A 20,199-nucleotide genomic window follows, 5' to 3' on the forward strand; every position below is an offset into this window, starting at 1 on the left:
ATAGCCGCTATCAGAAAATACCAAACTATAGCATCCCATTTATAAAAAAGAAAGTTGACCTACATATCTCTGACGCGACCCTACCTAGCAACAAAAAACCAACGTCATATTATGGCCCCAGTTGTCCTATGCAACATTTGTCCCACAAACTTTTCAGCTACTATCATACTTTCGGTGTTATTCTAGGTGACAATAGTTAGTGACTCACCCCGTATATACATTTGTGTAAAATCCAACAAGATCGGTTTCAGTCCTACTTGGTACACGTATCACTTACTGTCTGGAAAGAATCACGGCATGGAGTGGGGGGGGGGGGGGGTAAGAACCATCTCATTTACTACTCAGATGGGTGTAGGTAGGGGTGAAAAAGGAGTTTAACTCATGCCACACAAATAACGAGAGCCGGCCGCTGTGGCCGAGCGGTTCTAGACGCTTCCGTCCGGAACCGCGTGACTGCTACGGTCGCTGGTAAGGGAAACGTGTACCAAGTGTGATTGAGATAGATCTAGTTGGAATCCTGCCTCGGGCGTGGATGTGTGTTGGTTTCATAAACGCTAAATATTCCTTTTGATGAGGCAACTACCAATATATCAAGCGTTTACGACTGCCATGACGGCCGTGTAGACAAAACATAACCAGCGCCATAGTCGCCTCAGATCATCATCAACCGTTGAAATCGTTGGAAAAAATGGAGGAAATGATTATAAACGATCGCTAAATCGGAATTAGAAAAGTCACTGATGGTGTTGGCATATCAAGAACTTTTTCAGATCTTTCGGATACGAAACGTGCAACAGAAAAATTTCCTACAAAAATGTTAAATTTCGAACAAAAACACCGGCGAATGGAAGTTCCTTAGTAATCGCTAGATAAAGTCAACAACGATACAGACCTAGTGAAACATGTCATAACGGATGACAGAGCATGCACTCAAGCATTTGATGTCGAAATTAAGGAACACTCGACACGGTGTAGTTATTCTTGATCACTATGGTCGAAAAAAAGGTCGATATGTGTGGCCAAATATGAAGGTTATATACGTAATGTGTTCTTCGATCTCCATAGTGCACAACGGATTCTTGTCAATAGGTCGAAGTATAAACTAGGGGTACTACATACAGGTTCAACGCCGTTTGCCTGAAATAATTCAAAAAAAACTCCCGGACTAATGACGAAACAGTTAGTGGTTTTTGTAACGTGATAATACCTCCACTCTTACTTTGTTGCTAGCCTGTGAATGTTTGGCCGAAAGAAATACTCTAATGATGTCCCAGACTCCTTATTTCGCTAGACTGGCCGCGTGAGAGGTATTCCAGTTCCCAGAATATAAGGAATACTGTAAAGACCCGTTGTGTACAAGTACAGATGAAAAGTGCATGCCGGCCGCGGTGGTCTAGCGGTTCTAGGCGCGCAGTCCGGAACCGCGCGACTGCTACGGTCGCAGGTTCGAATCCTGCCTCGGGCATGGATGTGTGTGATGTCCTTAGGTTAGTTATGTTTAAGTAGTTCTAAGTTCTAGGGGACTGATGGCATCGGATGTTAAGTCCCACAGTGCTAAGAGCCATTTGAACCACTTTTGAAATAACCAGACTATTGCAGAACGAGATCAAATAGTCACTTGCGACATAATTTCCACAAAGTTTAAACCCCAACGAGACTTGTTCTCATTGACACCCGCCACTAAATATGAAAGGGAAGGAGTTTATTGCTAACCACTGTTTTCGCAGTTTATGGAGTGAAACAGCCTCACCGTCCATGACTTCAATTTATTACCCTTATACTACTAACTCATTTTGCAAAAAATTTTGAGGAACGTATTCACATTTACCACCAGCCGTCAGCGCTACGCTCATGGTCGCTCCACGTCAGATCTCTGCTACGCCGCCGCTGGCTTCGCGTGTGCTGCACACAGCCGCCGAGCCCGCGACGGATCACAGCGCGTAGCCAGGGCAGCGGTGCGCCACGTGACGTCATTAGGCGCGTCATCAGCGACCAATTAGCGCCAATATCCAGCCGCCCTGCACCGGGCAGGCGTTTGTTTCGGCCCTGCGGTCGCCCGCAACAGGCCTGCGTGCGCCCTGCGTGTCACAGCACGCACAGTGGAAGATGGTGTCCAGCTGGTCTGACGAGGGAAATTCCCCAGCTCAATCCCTTCAGATTTAGTGGTAAGATGGCCCAGTCACAAACTGAACACAGGTCGAGCATGAAAACAGGAAGAAGGTGTACTGAATTGTGAAAAAGAAGCAAATTAGAAATAGTTAAGGGTCCAAGCTCAAGATGTGGGACATCGAGCGCTTGTCAATAGTCGCTGCCTCGTGATTATGTGCTCACGGTGTAGGACTGCGAAGGCGGAGATCCGTGTTCACTCGTGCCCCAATCGTTTTTTCACAAAATGAAGAACTGTATGTCGGGTCACTGATGTGTCTGTACGCTGCATTCAAATTTTTGTCTGTGTGGAGGTATAACGTCCGTTTGCTACACCGAGGTGTAAGGAAAGGACCTCCAGATGCGCGTACCTCCTATTTGTTCTATACAAGTACCGTCGTTACGACTCTTGCGTCCCGTTGTGGAAATTTTGACTCTTGAACTCCTGTGTCGTAACGTAGTTCATACCCATTTATTTATAGTTTTCACTTCAGTGAGAGGACTATGCAGCATCTCACCTGCTCTCACTATTCATCACATTTACTTGCAACAGTAATACATTATTATCACATGACACGTATTCCGTAACCAATGTATAGTGTCAAAATTGCGAGGAGAACACACACGTCAATGACCGGATGGAAACTCCATAATTTTGTAAAAAAAAAAATAAAAATAAAAAAAATAATAAAAAAAAAGAGGCACCAAGAAGATTTCAACATGGATCTTCTGCTTTGAAGTCCAAAACCGTAACCACACAATCATGTGGCCATGCAGTTTGCTCTATGTTGCACATCTTGAGCTTGGACTGGCCCCTGTTTCTATTTTTCTTCCTTTTTCACAGTTCAGTACACCTTCTTCCTGCTTTCATGCCTGATGTGTGTTCAGTTTCTGACAAGCTATCCATTGGAACATCTTTCCCTTGTGAGGGCTGCACGTCGACCTTCCGTGAACTGCAGTTATAAATACCCTGACGAGTCTATGAGTCGTACTAGAGACCGGTCTGGTCTTTGCTGATATTTTGAAATATAGGTGATACAGACAGTGAGCGACGTCATAGTGTTGAAACCATTGTTATCAGCCATTTGCAGGCGTTTTTTGGAATACTAGTCAATTTGAATCACGAAGAGGCCACATGCTTAGCTGAGTTTGGGTGCTACCTTTACCTCGCTTTTGAATGAAGTGTTACAGGGTAGAGTAGTGCCGGCCTCGTTCAAAGTGGGAAAAATTGTTTTAATCCCGAAACGCACAGGACCGGCTGCCCCTGACTGATGTTTTCGGTTTCGGTTGCTGCTGTAACGTCCGCCCCTTGTGCACTTGTTTTTGTAGACTTCGATATGGCATTTGATCGTGTTAATCACGACTTTCTGCTTCGAATTCTCGAGGCAGTTGGTTTCACTGTTGACACACGGCGAGTGCTCTCAAATCTGTTTACGGGTATTTCGGCTTCGGTAGTTGTTACCGGCCCACTGACACACCCAATAAATATCCGTAAGGGAGTGCCTCAAAGAAGTCCGCTGTCAAGGTGGCCACACTGGGTCACAGCGCCAGAGATTGCGCCAAAGATTATTATTCCGCCGCCTCCACTGGTGCAGTAGTAGTTCAGAGGATGTTGACTGCAGTTGTTGTTCTGTTGTGTGAGAGAGTAGATGCTGTTCGGTTAGTGTAATGTATAGATGGAAGATGTTGCAACTATCACAGTGTATTTGAGAAAGGAGATGGGCTTTTGATTTATGATGCTGGTGTAATGGAAAATTTTCGTCAATATATAATGAGGTAAAAAGGTATTACAGTTTTCTTTAATGACAATGCCTCTTGGTCACAGGTACAGTCAACAAAGCATCTGGCGGTCACACAGCTACTAAAATTATTGCATCTTATTGCATTTGGTTAAGCCCCCATGCATTGTCTCTGGAGCCCCTACTTCGTATGCTAGCACCCCAGCTGACAGGTTGGACGCTTTTCGGCGGGACTATAGCTGTTCGTGCATACGCGGATGACGTGATGGTTCTACTTTGTAATCCTGCAGAGATACCTCGACTGAAGGCTGTAATCGATGATTTTTGTCAGAGTTCAGGTGCGAAACTTAATGAAGGTAAATGGAAGCTTCTTGCATTATGAGGTTTCGATGACGTGGTTGTTCCATGGGCTACTGCGTTGGATCGGCATACGTCTCTCGATATCATCATCGATCGTTGTCCACTCAGAATGGCGGCGCTCAATTGGAAGTTTGTTACGGAAAAAATTCAGAGAGCGATACTAGAGCATGAAAGGCGTTCTCTTACTCTGCTCCAGAAAGTCCGAATACTGGAGACATATGTCCTATGCAAAGCTTACTACGTGGCCCAAGTTTATCCGCTTCCCTCGATAATGGCGAAGAAACTACAACAATTGCGTGGTCGTTTCTTATGGAAAAGATATACAGGGTGTTTCAAAATGACCGGTATATTTGAAACGGCAATAAAAACTAAACGAGCAGCGATAGAAATACACCGTTTGTTGCAATATGCTGGGACAACAGTACATTTTCAGGCAGACAAACTTTCGAAATTACAGTAGTTACAATTGTCAACAACAGATGGCGCTGCGGTCTGGAAACTCTATAGTACGATATTTTCCACATATCCACCATGCGTAGCAATAATATGGCGTAGTCTCTGAATGAAATTACCCGAAACCTTTGACAACGTGTCTGGCGGAATGGCTTCACATGCAGATGAGATGTACTGCTTCAGCTGTTCAATTGTTTCTGGATTCTGGCGGTACACCTGGTCTTTCAAGTGTCCCCACAGAAAGAAGTCACAGGGGTTCATGTCTGGCGAATAGGGAGGCCAATCCACGCCGCCTCCTGTATGTTTCGGATAGCCCAAAGCAATCACACGATCATCGAAATATTCATTCAGGAAATTAAAGACGTCGGCCGTGCGATGTGGCCGGGCACCATCTTGCATAAACCACGAGGTGTTCGCAGTGTCGTCTAAGGCAGTTTGTACCGCCACAAATTCACGAAGAATGTCCAGATAGCGTGATGCAGTAATCGTTTCGGATCTGAAAAATGGGCCAATGATTCCTTTGGAATAAATGGCGGCCCAGACCAGTACTTTTTGAGGATGCAGGGACGATGGGACTGCAACATGGGGCTTTTCGGTTCCCCATATGCGCCAGTTCTGTTTATTGACGAAGCCGTCCAGGTAAAAATAAGCTTCGTCAGTAAACCAAATGCTGCCCACATGCATATCGCCGTCATCAATCCTGTGCACTACATCGTTAGCGAATGTCTCTCGTGCAGCAATGGTAGCGGCGTTGAGGGGTTGCCGCGTTTGAATTTTGTATGGATAGAGGTGTAAACTCTGGCGCATGAGACGATACGTGGACGTTGGCGTCATTTGGACCGCAGCTGCAACACGGCGAACGGAAACCCGAGGCCGCTGTTGGATCACCTGCTGCACTAGCTGCGCGATGCCCTCTGTGGTTGCCGTACGCGGTCGCCCTACCTTTCCAGCACGTTCATCCGTCACGTTCCCAGTCCGTTGAAATTTTTCAAACAGGTCCTTTATTGTATCGCTTTTCGGTCCTTTGGTTACATTAAACCTCCGTTGAACACTTCGTCTTGTTGCAACAACACTGTGTTCTAGGCGGTGGAATTCCAACACCAGAAAAATCCTCTGTTCTAAGGAATAAACCACGTTGTCTACAGCACACTTGCACGTTGTGAACAGCACACGCTTACAGCAGAAAGACGACGTACAGAATGGCGCACCCACAGACTGCGTTGTCTTCTATATCGTTCACATCACTTGCAGCGCCATCTGTTGTTGAAAATTGTAACTACTGTAATTTCGAAAGTTTGTCTGCCTGAAAATGTACTGTTGTCCCAAGCATATTGCAACAAACGGTGTATTTCTATCGCTGCTCGTTTAGTTTTTATTGCCGTTTCAAATATACCGGTCATTTTTGAAACACCCTGTATATTTCGCTTACGGTATGAGGTGATCACGAGGCTGGACCTGATATACGAAGGAAGACGCAGATGCTATATGTGCGTCGTACTGTTTTGACGATGACCCAAGAAACTCACACATTCACGTCTCATTTATTTCTCTGTGTGCGTCCTGCTAGTCTTGAACCCTCTACTGATGATTGTCGCATAAAATATAAAACATATTTGTGACTTCTTTCTTGCGGTGAGCTATTTAGGGGCTGACATCTTACGGAGACCTGTCCTCACCATGAGGTTCCTAAAGACTCGAAGGGAAGCGATCCCTTGCCCGAACCTCGTTGAAAGAAAATCGCCGAAACAACCTGGACAACAGTTAGATTCAGTGTCAGTCTTCCGATTTTGCCGATGCACGTAGCGTCCTCGTAGTATAAGGTAGTAAATAACTTGATTCCAACGAACGAGCGACTTTTCCGTATTGGGCTTACTGACACGGATTTATGTAGTCGTTGTACGTCTCCAGATACGAGACGACATCGCTTTACTTGTGGGGGGTCATATGGCAAACTGGTCTTGGATCAGGACACCATTGACTTTCCTTACTCGATCTTCTGAGACTGCGTACATTACGGACATGATACCGAGCCCAGATTCTTCTTTCTTTCCACGGTCGAAAACCCATACCGTTATGTGGTTACTGGGATACTTCGTTTATTATGTTATAGAAGGCGAAGGGGAAGATCACATGACCTTCGTGCAGTACATAATCACTGCCTATTGGACATGCTTGCGAATGCCTCGATATGGAGACCTCTTCGCCAACATGTTGAATCTTGTTTAGCATCAGCAAGGTGTGGGCTAATTTAATTTTTCCGCTGATAAGTTTTTTTTCTTTGTTACGTATATTTCCATGTGGTAGCTTCGGCCTGTCCTCTCCCGGTTTCCCTGTTCGTTTTGTTTTGTGTTTTGACTCAGCATCGCTCCAGTTCTATTTTAGAGTGTGTAAATATTAAGTATAGATACACATGAGTGTCTACAATCCTTGCAATCAAATTGGGATTTTCATTAGTTTGCTTTTTCTAATGTAATCTGGTTTTGTTTTTCCTTCTCCTTTTAAATTCTATTACATACTATAAAAAATACATAAACACACAAAATAATAAAGTAAAAAATTACTAAAGACCATATCAAATATTTGTTGATACATATCATGTGAGCTTGGTAGTGGTTTGTCGGCTACGTTCTCGGTTCTTTTTTTCCCTTCATCTTTTATTTATTATTCAGTTATCATAATTAATTTTTTTTCACATTTGCAGCTTATATTACATGATGATTTGACTATGGTCTACTAAAGTGTCATGATAATACCAAGTCATTCTGATAATAAAAGGAGTGGTAACGTGTTTGGCTACCATGCAACTGGTCCAGGTTCGATTCCCGGCCGAGTTGAAGATTTTCTCCGCTCGTGGGCTGGTTGTTGTGTTGTCGTCATCATCCTCTCGTCATCACCGACATATAAGTCGCCCAATGTGACGTCGCCTGAAATAAGACTTGTAACCCAGCGGCAGAACTTCTGTGGATGGGGCCTCCCGGCCATTAAAGCCCCACGATCATTTGTTGTCTTTAGGGGAGAGTGTTGTATCTGGAGAACTATGTTCCTAGGAACACACAATGTTTCCTAGTCGGCTTTTCCTTCTAATGATTGATTTTAGACTCACATGAACAAATTCGCACTAGAAACTGCCATAAGCAGTTTCTGACATTTTCCACTGCTTCTATTGTCGTGAGACATGAAGCTGTCTTTTGTGCAGTATCTGTAAATATTAGGATTTCTACATATTTGAGTGCTGAGTAATATATTAAAGCTATACGGAGGAAACTGTTTTACACAAGTGTACGGTGAGCAGCATTCTGTATATTTTTAAAACTAGTTACATAACGTAATGATCGTCAAACTACACTTCTGTGGTCGTGCACCATCTTGGGCCTTGAAATGGAAGTAATTTTTCTGCTATGGAACACCAAATATTATCTAATGAACTGAATTTGTTTAATGTCTTATCCGTTTTCCTCGCCTTCAGAATGACAATTCGTGTTACTAGCTAATAGCTTCCATTTCACAAGGTTTTTAACTTGTAACTGGTTTTTGATGATATTTCTTCTTAATCTGATTGATTATTGGTGACTATGAGAGTAATATGTAACACATAGAATATTAAATACAGTACTGACAAGGTTTTCTGGATTGCTAACTTTTTAATGTGAATAGAATATTTTTTTGTAGGTGCATGACCATGTTGTACCTTGGAACAGTTTTTCACATTTGGAAAAAACTTACTGTTGTGGAGCAATTTTTGTGAATTCAGAGAAAAGGCTTCAGCACGCGTGAAGTGAATGTTGTTATTTGAATAAGGAACAAGAAAATACGTTAAACTTTTATTTCAGGGATGAAAAGTGTTGCAAGGTAAAGCATTCTCCCTTAGTTAAATTACGTTTAATATGTTTAGTCTTGGTTAATACACGTTCATTGTGAGATAAACATCCGAGCTTAGGATCCTGGTGCCTTCATTTAATGAAATGATAAGTTACAGAGGTATTTAGGAGGGTGGTATACGGGAAGGGGTCTTTAGTGTGTATGTGTGTGTTTGTGTGTGTGTGTGTGTGTGTGTGTGTGTGTGTGTGTGTGTCTGTGGGGGGGGGGGGGGGGGGGGTTGTGTGTGTGTTTTACTCCTGGGTCTGTAGCTTCATAGTAGCTTCTTAGTTGCTAAAAGTTAAAGATTCTCTAAAATTCTGAAATATGCATTGTTTGCTAAATCACTTCGCCCATTTGAGACTGTCGTGTGGTTCAATGTTGTGAGTGAAAATCTCTAATTGTCCCAGAAAGTCTCTATTTACTCCCTTGTCAAGAGTGTGTAAAATATGAAGATCGGATTTTTTTAATGTCTGTAATGGAGTGACTGTTTGTGCTGGGTAGGCAGAAAAACAGAATTTATTGAGGCTTTTTAAGTTGAATGCGTCAATGAGTTCTTTACATCGGATTTTCAAAGTTTCTTCCTGTTTGCCCTATATAGTAACAGCTGTCGCAGGTTAGTTTACGTACACCAGATTTGTGAAGAGGTGTGATTTTTAATCGTTGTGTGGTTTTGAAGTTCTAGTAGCAGCCATTTTTGCAGGGTACATTGAGGGAACCATTCAGACAACTGCTCTTTTTAATGCATTGACGCGTTTCGAGAATCTTTGAGCCATTACCTGCACGTCCTTTTATTCAGGTCTTACTCTCTAGAACGTTACGTTCTAGAAATGTTGTCTTTAGCACAAAACTGGGTGCACAATGCTGAAACTAAAAGTAAAATTTGAAATAAAAAAACGGAATAATGTTATCATTTAAAGCTCCTATTCCGTAAAAGAACTGCTATTATTGTGTAGTTGGTGTTCGGCAAGAATTATTGACTCACATCGGTATATCTAATAATAATATAATAATAATTATAATAATAATGAAAAATTCAGAGATACCACTGGACCCCACACCAAACACAAACGTACCAACAAGGATGGTGAAAAACTAATCGACTTATGCAGAAACTTTGGACTTAAAATAATGAGTACCCAGTTTCAAAAACCTGCACATAAATTAACCACATGGAGATCACCCAGTCTTAGACAGGGTGAATACCAAATAGACCATGTCACAATTTCCAAAGAAAACATAAAAGAAATTCAAAACATCACAACCCGCAAAGGTATCTTTGAATCAGATCATCATCTTCTCCAAATAAAAACTAAATTCCAACCCAACAGAATGCTAAAAAGGCCACCCAAAAGTACCAAAGCAGATCCGGAATATCTGCAATTCAACAAAGAAGAAATCATCACGCAAATTAATCAGGAAAAATCAACAGACTGGAAGAAACTAACAGATAAAATTCAGGAAGTCCTCAAATTAGGACAACCCCCTCGCCACAGGAAACATCGCTGGTGGAATGCAACCTGTGATGAGGCAGTCGACAACCGAATAACTTCATGGAAAAAATTTAGCAGTCACAAAACTGAAGAAAACTGGGAGAACTTTCTTAAAACTCAAAAACAGACCTCAAAAATAATTAGAAAAGAAAAACAGGGATATGACAACAACAGACTCTCTGAAATCCAGCAGGATTTCATCAAAAATAATACAAGAAATTTTTATAAGACTTTCAGAGAAAACTTACAGGAATACCAAGCGCCTAGCTTGTGCTTCAAGAAACCCGATGGCTCTTTGGAAACCAACACGAAAAATAACTGCAAAATCTTAGCCCAATATTTCAGTTCCCTCCTCAACTGCGAACCACCCCAAGAAAAACTTGTCTTCTCTTCTCCAGTATTCACACACCCAGACTCACATGCCCCGGATCTTGAAGAAATTATGGAGATAGTCAAGCAGTTGAAAAATAACAAAGCACCGGGAGAAGGTGGGATCATTGCTGAGTTCTGGAAACTAAACGATCCTATACTTATGCAGAAATTACACCATATAATGTCAGACATATGGATAACGGCGCAGATACCAGAGGACTGGAAATGCGCTTTAATTCACCCGCTACACAAAAATGGGGACAAGACAGACATGAACAATTACAGAGGAATTTCCCTGCTCCCAGTCGCTTACAAAATCCTTTCCAAAGCGCTTTTAAACAGGATAGAATCCCAAGCAGATACACTAATTGGTGAATACCAGGCCGGATTCAGAAAAGGACGCTCATGTGCGAAACAGATCTGGTGCTTAAAGACAATATTACAAATGAGGAAATGCAGAAACACAGCAGTTACATTCATCGACTTCAGGAAAGCATATGAGTCAGTGGACAGTGGAACCCTGTTTAAAATCATGGAAGAAGACCGAAAGACACGAAAAATCACAGAACAGACACTTACAGGAACAACGGCCAAAGTGAAATTCATGGGCGAAGTATCAGAACCCTTCGAAATCATAGCTGGAGTCCGACAGGGGGACGGACTATCCCCAATCCTTTTCAATATTGTTCTAGAAAAGATAATCAGGGAATGGGAACCTCACGTAAAGGGTATCCAAATTGGTATCAAGAAAGAGAACCGAATTAAAGTCAAGTGCCTTGCTTTCGCTGACGATATTGCAATTATCACCAATAACAGAACAGAAGCGATTCACACAGTGGAAAAACTACATGAAATTTCACAAAAAACCGGACTACAGATATCTTATGAAAAACCCAATATATGGAAAGACAGCCAGAAAATAAATTCCCTTTAATAACAAAATATGGTAAAATTGCACAAGTCTGCCATTTTAAATACCTCGGTGAAACTATACAGTCCTCAGGATTAAACCGAATTGCCAATGAACAAAGAATCACCAAGCTCCAGAAGGCCTACAAGCTAACATGGAAGCATTACAACAAGAAGTGCATTTCGACAGACGCAAAATTAAGGCACTATACAACAGTGATTCTTCCAGAAGCAATCTATGCAGCTGAAACAATGGTGATTGATGGTCATTCAAAAATTAAGGAAATAGAAAAGCAGGAAAGAAAAATTCTCAGGAAGATTTACGGTCCAATCAATAAAAATGGCATTTGGATGGAGAGACCACAAAACGAACTCTATAGAAAGATCAACACAGTAACAGATGAAATCAGAAAGCGCCGAGCCAAATTTTATACACACATCTACAGGATGGAAGACTCCAGAACAGCAAAGAAATTATTCAATACTATAAGAAGGAGTAAATATGGCACAGAATGGCTGAAAGAAGTCCAGAGGGATCTACACCAGATCAACATAAAAAATCTCGAAGATCGCACCGAGTGCCGGCATCATATCACAAGTGTGAAGTTTGGGGAAAGAACATCGCGTCAGCCTGGGAAAAAATGGACAGAGGAACGGAAGAAGGAGCATTCTGAGAGGATGAGGAGGTTTTGGGAAGCAAAGAAGAAAAACATCCGAAGATGAAATTATGAATTCAAGTTCAATCGCTCTCCTAAAGGGGAACAATCGTTATAATAATAATAATAATAATAATAATAATAAATAATAATGAAACTTATAAATGTTTACCATGTATCTAAATTTACAAAGAAATTTGCGATGTGAATGTAAAATAACTCATTCAATATCACTACGATTTATCGTGCAAATGATCCATAGAACATGAAACTAAGTAAAAAAAACTAACACATTTTGAAGACAGTATCTTCACATACCCCTGAATATGCATACAAAATTATATCATATAACTCAGGAAATACGAAGTCATAGATACTGAGGTTCTTGAAAAGTAAGATTTTGTTCAAAACGGAGCGTAAATGAGGGATGCTATATTCATTCATGTTATCGCCTAATATTTGGCACATTAACTCATTTGGAGAGCAGTCATAAGTTTGAAACGTTTGCACACGTGGGAGTTAGATGCTTTAAGGGTCTCGCTGTGAGGTTACTGGTTTGTACAGGAATGATAACAACCATAATAAAATACGTGGTGCAGTCGGAAGTAGATCTATCCCACGAGATGCGCTTCACAGATCTTTCCACAGCTGGATGTAGATGTAGACAGAACCTCTATTCATAACGTGGTTTCTGGAAGGCATATTCAACATCGCAGATATTGCGGGAATGGAAAGTGGTATTAATGTGCGATTTCCACACAGTGTGTTGGTGATCAGGGGCTCGTACTGTTAGCCAGTAAGAATATTGTAATAAAAGTTAGGAAGTGTATTTTTTTGTGCAAACAGACACTTTTTTAAATAGAACAATGTCTATTGACATTAACAGACTAAAAGTTGAGTAAATTTTAATGTTGGTGACGTTTGTTGCAGGGTTTCTAGTGCGAGTCGCTTACGAGGCATCGTATTTTGAAAAGTTCCGACACTGACATTTGCACAATACCCGCTACACTAAAGAACACAAGTGCATATACAGTTATTTGGATTCTGACCGGTAACGAGACAACTGACCGTCGCAAGATGTGATCAAAATGACCACCGGCAGCGGCAATATACGCTTCACGACTGGTATGGAACAATTGCTGCACACGTGCTAGCATTTCAGTGGAGATGTCCGAGCAGGCTGCAGCAATACGTCGTTGCATAGCATCGGGTGTAGTAAATATGTCCTTGTAGGCAGCGTCTTTCAGTTTTCGGCGCAGAAAAAAACATGTCTACAGGCATGAAATTCCGGGTATCGGCTCGCCAATGGACGGGTCCTCTGAGTCCAGTCCAACGATTCGGAAACTGTTCGTGAAGACATGCTGTAGTTCTTTGTGCACTATGGGTTGGACAGCCACCATGTTGGCAGCACCATGTTGGCACCACTGGTTCCATCTAGTGTGCAGAGGAACTTCTATCATCCGTGAAGGATGGTCTGTTAGGAGGCAGTGATAATTCTGCGCGTTTTGCGTTCGGTGTATGAAACACGGGCCTATGAGCTGATGATTCACCATCCCAAACCAAACGTTTACACTCCATGGACGCTCACGTTCCACCTGACGAATCAAACGGGGATTGTCAGCAGACAAATAGTGAATTTTTCGGCGGTTTATCTTTGTAAGATTGATAAATATGGCTTCATCACTAAACAAAACACATGATAGGAGGGATGAATGAAAGGTAATGCCTCCACCTTCGTTAACTGGATGTGGATGGAAATATTTTACTAAATCAAACGCAGAAATAATCCTTAGAACGTGATTTTTTTATTACCAATATTATCTTTTCCAAATAATCACCAGTCAATGAGATACATTTCTGCCAACGATGAACAAGTTTTCTGAAGCCGTCACGGAAGAAGTCGACACTCTGTTCCCGCAACCACAGTCTCACAGTTGTCTCAGCGTCTTCATCAGAAGCATAATGATGTCCCCGCAGATCGTCTTTCATTATAGGGAACAGATGGAAGTCAGACGGTGCTGAATCTGTAGTGTAAGGAGGATGCCGCACGGTGGTGAGAGTCAGTCTCTGAAGTTCTTCTGTGGTGGAACGTGAAGAGTGTGGTTTTGCATTGTCATGCTGCAGGAAAACATTTCCCTTTCCCTTTTGGACCCTTGTTAGCCGTCGTTTCAGAGTTCGCAGCGTTGTGATGTAACGCTCTGAATTTATTGTTGTTCCACGATCAAGGAAATCAACATGGATAACACGATCTGCGTCCCAGAACATTGTGAACATGATTTTTCCAGCTGAGAGCTGCGTCTTGAATTTCTTTTTCTTGGGCGAATCTTTGTGTCGATATTCCATAGACTGACGTTTTGTCCCCGGATCGTAATGGTGTGCCCATGTTACGTCTCCCGTCATAATTGAATGGAGAAAGCCATCACCTTCATTCTCGTAATGCAAAAGGAGTTCCTGGCAAATTTCAAGTCTGTGCGCTTTCATTTCAGGAAGCAGCATCCGGAATACCCATCGTGTACAGATCTTCCTTTAGCCAAGCAAAGCAATAATGTGATCCACACGTTCTTGTAAAATGCCGATCGTGCTTGCAATTTCTCTCTGAGTGATACAACAATCGTCCTGAGTCACTCTGTCAACATTTTGCTTGTGAAACTCGGTGGTTACTGTCACAGGACGTCCAACTCTTTCTTTGTCACGCATGTCAGATGTTCCTGCCTCAACATCTTTAAACTTACTCGCCCTATGACGCACAGTACTCACAGCAACACAATCACCATAAACTTCTGGTGTCAAGAATTCAATGACTGCACGTTGCTTAAATCGCATTGCCCGACCGTCTGCGCAGGATTCCATACTTTAACTGTAACAACACAACCGTTCAATGCTAAGGTCCAAAATGGCTCTGATCACTATGGGACTTAACATCTTAGGTCATCAGTCCCCTAGAACTTAGAACTACTTAAACCTAACTAACCTAAGGACATCACACACATCCATGCCCGAGTCAAGATTCGAACCTGCGACCGTAGCAGTCCCGCGGTTCCGGACTGCAGCGCCTAGAAACGCACGGCCACCGCGGCCGGATCAATGCTAAGGCTACCCACCAACTGGAGCTGTAGAGAAGAGGCTGCGTAACATGCCAGTACCTGCCGCATGCCAATGCTGCCAACTGTTGAAGAGTTACGAGGGTGGAGGCATTACTTTTCACTCAACCCTCGTACATCTGGAGTATGCCGTATTAATGCCCATGTACCGAAGCTAACACGATTCACATAGTCATTTCCATGCAGGTCTTGATGGAGAGAGATGTGGAACCTATGTCGTCAGAGAATGCGTAAAACACATGCTTGAGTAATGGGCAGATCAACAGCACGAGTAGCAAGTACATTAATTTGCCCCTCTTCTGTCGTCACTTGTTTCCTTCTGTCACGTTGTCTAGTTATTACACTATCACTTTCACGTAACTTGTTGAAGAGGTTGATAAATAACTGCCGATATGGTTGACTTCTGTTGTGACATCTTGCCGCTCTTACAACGTACAAGAACGAACTGAATTCTTCTTACTATCTTCACACACCACGAGCATGTCGACATTTTTTTTTTTTTTTTTTTTTTTTTTTGCATTGGTAAATCTCATCGTCCACACACGACTCTCGCACACTAACTGACTAGCAGGTCGAAATGTGCTCAAGTGAAACACAAGCACACTGTAAGCAAACATAACAAAACACCACCGACATAATTTAACCTACTTGTAGTCTACATATGACGGTAGTACCTGTTCCCGAAAGAACAGTTACTGTTCATGCAGCTTTCCTGGAATGAAATGATGATTAAATGGACACCCTAGCTGCAACAGGCTGGAACAGATACTACCGTCATATATAGTTAAAATATGGCTTCCCGGCCATTGACCTTCTTGTGCGAACGCACACGCTATGCCCGAACTCGTACGGGACTTGGTAGATTAATCTGCCACGAGTAATGAGTATGACGGGCAAACATCTATTAGGGGCACTACGAATGCAGTGTTGTGGACATGTTGGGAATGTGGGTCTCACGTGGAGCGTGCAGGGGATAAGTCCCTGCAGGCGCACAATCCTCTGTGCCCTCGGTGGCTCAGATGGATAGCGGGCACGGTAGCTCAGCGTGTTCGATCAGAGAGATGGTGGTCGCTGTAATAAAAAAAGTGAGTGGAAGGATCAGCAAACGAACTTGACCGGATGTCATGTGACGTCCGCAACGACCAAATACAACGATAAAAAAGAAGATGGATAGAGCGTCTGCCATGTAAGCAGGAGATCCCGGGTTCCAGTCCCGGTCGGGGCACACATTTTCAACATGTCCCCCATGAAGTATATCAACGCCTATTTGCAGCTAGGGTGTCCATTTCATCTTACTTGTGGTCTGTTAAAGTCAATAGATACTGTTCCATTTAAAAAAGGATATGTTTGCACAAGAAATACTGTTTATGAGTGTTATTACAATCTGTTGGTTGGCTATAAGTACGGGCCCCTGTCTACCAATCCGTTCTCTGAAAACCGCACACCAATAGCACTTTCCATTTACTCAGTATCTGCAGTGGAAATTTTAGTTGATTCACCGTATATATACTTGTTTTCGTCCATCTGTATATGCAGGCTAAGATCAGGAACTGCTCTACGGAATTTGATTTGGTGTTGAGCAATAAATACACTGATTTACGAGCAAGGTTGTTGTGTATAATTTATAAATTTTTCATGTAAGTTTCCTGAATTATGATTAATTAAACAGAAGTTCTGAAAAAGATGGCATTGTCCCCTAGCGAACAGCCAACATAATGCGAGAGAGCTGTATTGCCCCAAGACTACAGCAAGTGGAACCGAGTTGACATCTGATGTGGTGGTCGTGCGATAGAATACGAGGGTGGAATCTGAAAGATAGTGAAATATGAGACTTACAGTATGAAATAATCAATTATTTTTAACCAATAGTTTTCCTGCAATTATTTGACAACACCCGCATAGCGAAAAAGATGCGAATCTAAAACATGTGCTGTTCTACTTCTTATGGTAGAGGTAAAACGTTTTCAGAAAAGCTGGTTCAGCAACTTTGCTTCGTTTACATACATTATGCTGTTTCAGCAGCGCAGGAGATAAATAAGCTTTCAGGTTTCTGCCCTCCTTGATTGAAACCTTTGCGTGGATAAGATTCCTTGCGTGGAACGGCGCAGAAGTCTTCCGTTAAGAGTCCACGACAATGAATTGTAGCGATGAATTTTAACAATGCATCGCAGTCTTCCTAAGCCTCACAAGAGGAATTCTGTAACATGAACTAAACACGTACATCACTTCTTTTATTCGTGCCACCTCAACCAGCTTCTGATACATGTTGAATCATTCATATACACATAAACCCATTATTGGCATACAATATTTGCACTGGTTGTAAACATATTATTTATATCATGATACACTCCAATCATTGCCATGAGATGTCACTCAAAACGGCAAGCCATTATGGAACACAGAATATTCATGCTTCGAGACAACGTTTTTCCGTGCGCTGCTTATATCTCGTAAGTTATATGAAAGTGACGATATTAAGATACTCAACTGCTGTTATCTACATTTTATTCATAGCGCTAAGGAAAGGCAAACCTACGTTTCTAGCATTTGTAGACTTAGAGAAATCTTTTGACAATGTTGACTGGAATACTCTCTTTCAAATTCTAAAGGTGGCAGGGGTAAAATACAGGGAGCGAAAGGCTATTTACAACTTGTACAGAAACCAGATGGCAGTTATAAGAGTTGAGGGACATGAAAGGGAAGCAGTGGTTGGGAAGGGAGTAATACAGGGTTGTAGCCTCTCCCCGATGTTATTCAATCTTTATATTGAGCAAGCAGTAAAGGAAACAAAAGAAAAATTTGGAGTAGGTATTAAAATCCATGGAGAAGAAATAAAAACTTTGAGGTTCGCCGATGACATTGTAGTTCTGTCAGAGACAGCAAAGGACTTGGAAGAGCAGTTGAACGGAATGGATGGTGTCTTGAAGGGAGGATATAAGATGAACATCAACAAAAGCAAAACGAGGATAATGGAATGTAGACTGATGATGGACGAAGTAGAGAGGATATAAAATGTAGACTGGCAATGGAAAGGAAAGCGTTTCTGAAGAAGAGAAATTTGTTAACATCGAGTATAGATTTAAGTGTCAGGAAGTTATTTCTGAAAGTATTTGTATGGAGTGTAGCCATGTATGGAAGTGAAACATGGACGGTAAATAGTTCGGACAAGAAGAGAATAGAAGCTTTTGAAATGTGGTGCTACAGAAGAATGCTGAAGATTAGATGGGTAGATCACATAACTAGTGAGGAAGTATTGAATAGGATTGGAGAGAAGAGAAGTTTGTGGCACAACTTGACCAGAGACGAATACACTAAGCAGGTTCAGAAGAATGTAGGTTGCAGTAGGTACTGGGAGATGAAGAAGCTTGCACAGGATAGAGTAGCATGGAGAGCTGCATCAAACCAGTCTCAGGACTGAAGACCACAACAACAACAAGCAATGGTCCGAGAATAAAATACGCAACTACAGTTTACAATTAATGCAAGCCCTTTGAAGCCAGTCCGGACCGCTGACTCAGTCATCTTTACTCTTCTGAATAATTCAGCTAGGCAAAAAGTAGGGCTTTCTATCGAAGCATAATGTACAGTAACATAAGTGCGACTACCTGTCAAATGCCCGAATAACAACCTTCTGCAGTGCGGACCGTTGCCATACGTGCAGGGACAGAGTCAGCCACGCTGGCTGTAGTGCCATAGGCAGCTACACTACGTTTCTCGGTTGGATGCAAGTCGCGATTAGCTCGATCGAGGTGGTCCCATGGTTTCTCAGTTGGCTTTAAATCCGAGGATAATGGTGGCTAGGGGAGTACTGTAGGTTCATTCTGGTGCACTTCGAACCACGCACGTACCGTGCGAGCTGCGTAACAGTTGCATTGTCCTGCTGGTAGATGCCATCCCGCCGAGAAAAAGAAACTGCTTGTAGGGGTGGACATGGTACCCAAGAATAGTTGCGCTTATCCATGGTGCCTTCCAGATTGACGAGATCACCCAGGAAATGCCACGAAAACAATTTCCACACCATAACGCTCCTTCATTCGGCCTGGACCCTTCCAACGATTATGGAGCCGTGTATGCTTTCAGACATTTCACACTGATGGAGCATGAAACGTAATTCATTTGATGAATTTAGAAAACTGCAGCGAAATGCAGGAGGATCTGCAGCGGATAGGCACTTGGTGCACGGAGTGGCAACTGAACCTTAACATAGACAAATGTAATGTATTGCGAATACATAGAAAGAAGGATCCTTTATTCTATGATTCTATGATAGCGGAACAAACACTGGTAGCAGTTACTTCTGTAAAATATCTGGGAGTATGCGTACGGAACGATTTGAAGTGGAATGATCATATAAAATCAGATGTTGGTAAGGCGGGTGACAGGTTGAGATTCATTGGTAGAGTCCTTATAAAATGTAGTCCATCAGCAAAGGAGGTGGCTTACAAAACACTCGTTCTACCTATACTTGAGTATTGCTTATCAGTGTGGGATCCGTACCAGGTCAGGTTGACAGAGGAGATAGAAAAGATCCAAAGAAGAGCGGCGCATTTCGTCACAGGGTTATTTGGTAAGCGTGATAGCGTTACGGAGATATTTAGCAAACTCTGCAAGAGAGGCGCTCTGTATCGTGATGTAGCTTGCTTCGAGGTTTCTAGAGGGTGCATTTCTGGATGAGGTATCGAATATATTGCTTCCCCCTACTTATACCTCCAGGGGAGATCACGAATGTAAGATTAGAGAGAATCGAGCGCACACGGAGGCTTTCCAGCAGTCGTTCTTCTCGCGAACCATACTTAAAGTACCCTCCGCCACACACCGTTGAGTGGCTTGCGGAGTATAAATGCAGATGTAGATGTAGATGTAGGCCACCTGCCGCCTTTCTGCGATACTGGCGTGTAAATTCCCGCCTTCGACGCTGATGAACAACAGTTAGCATGGGTGCGTAAACCAGATGCCTGCTATGGAGGCCCATACGCTGTGACGTTCACTAAACACTCGTTGAGGAGACAATGTTAATAGCGCCCTGGTTCATCTGGACGGTCAGTTGCTCAAAATTTGCACATCTGTTTGCCTATACTGGCGTGTAAATTCCCGCCTTCGACGCTGATGAACA

The sequence above is a fragment of the Schistocerca americana genome, chromosome 10 (genome assembly GCF_021461395.2).
Source record: "Schistocerca americana isolate TAMUIC-IGC-003095 chromosome 10, iqSchAmer2.1, whole genome shotgun sequence".
Classification (NCBI taxonomy): Eukaryota; Metazoa; Arthropoda; class Insecta; order Orthoptera; family Acrididae; genus Schistocerca; species Schistocerca americana.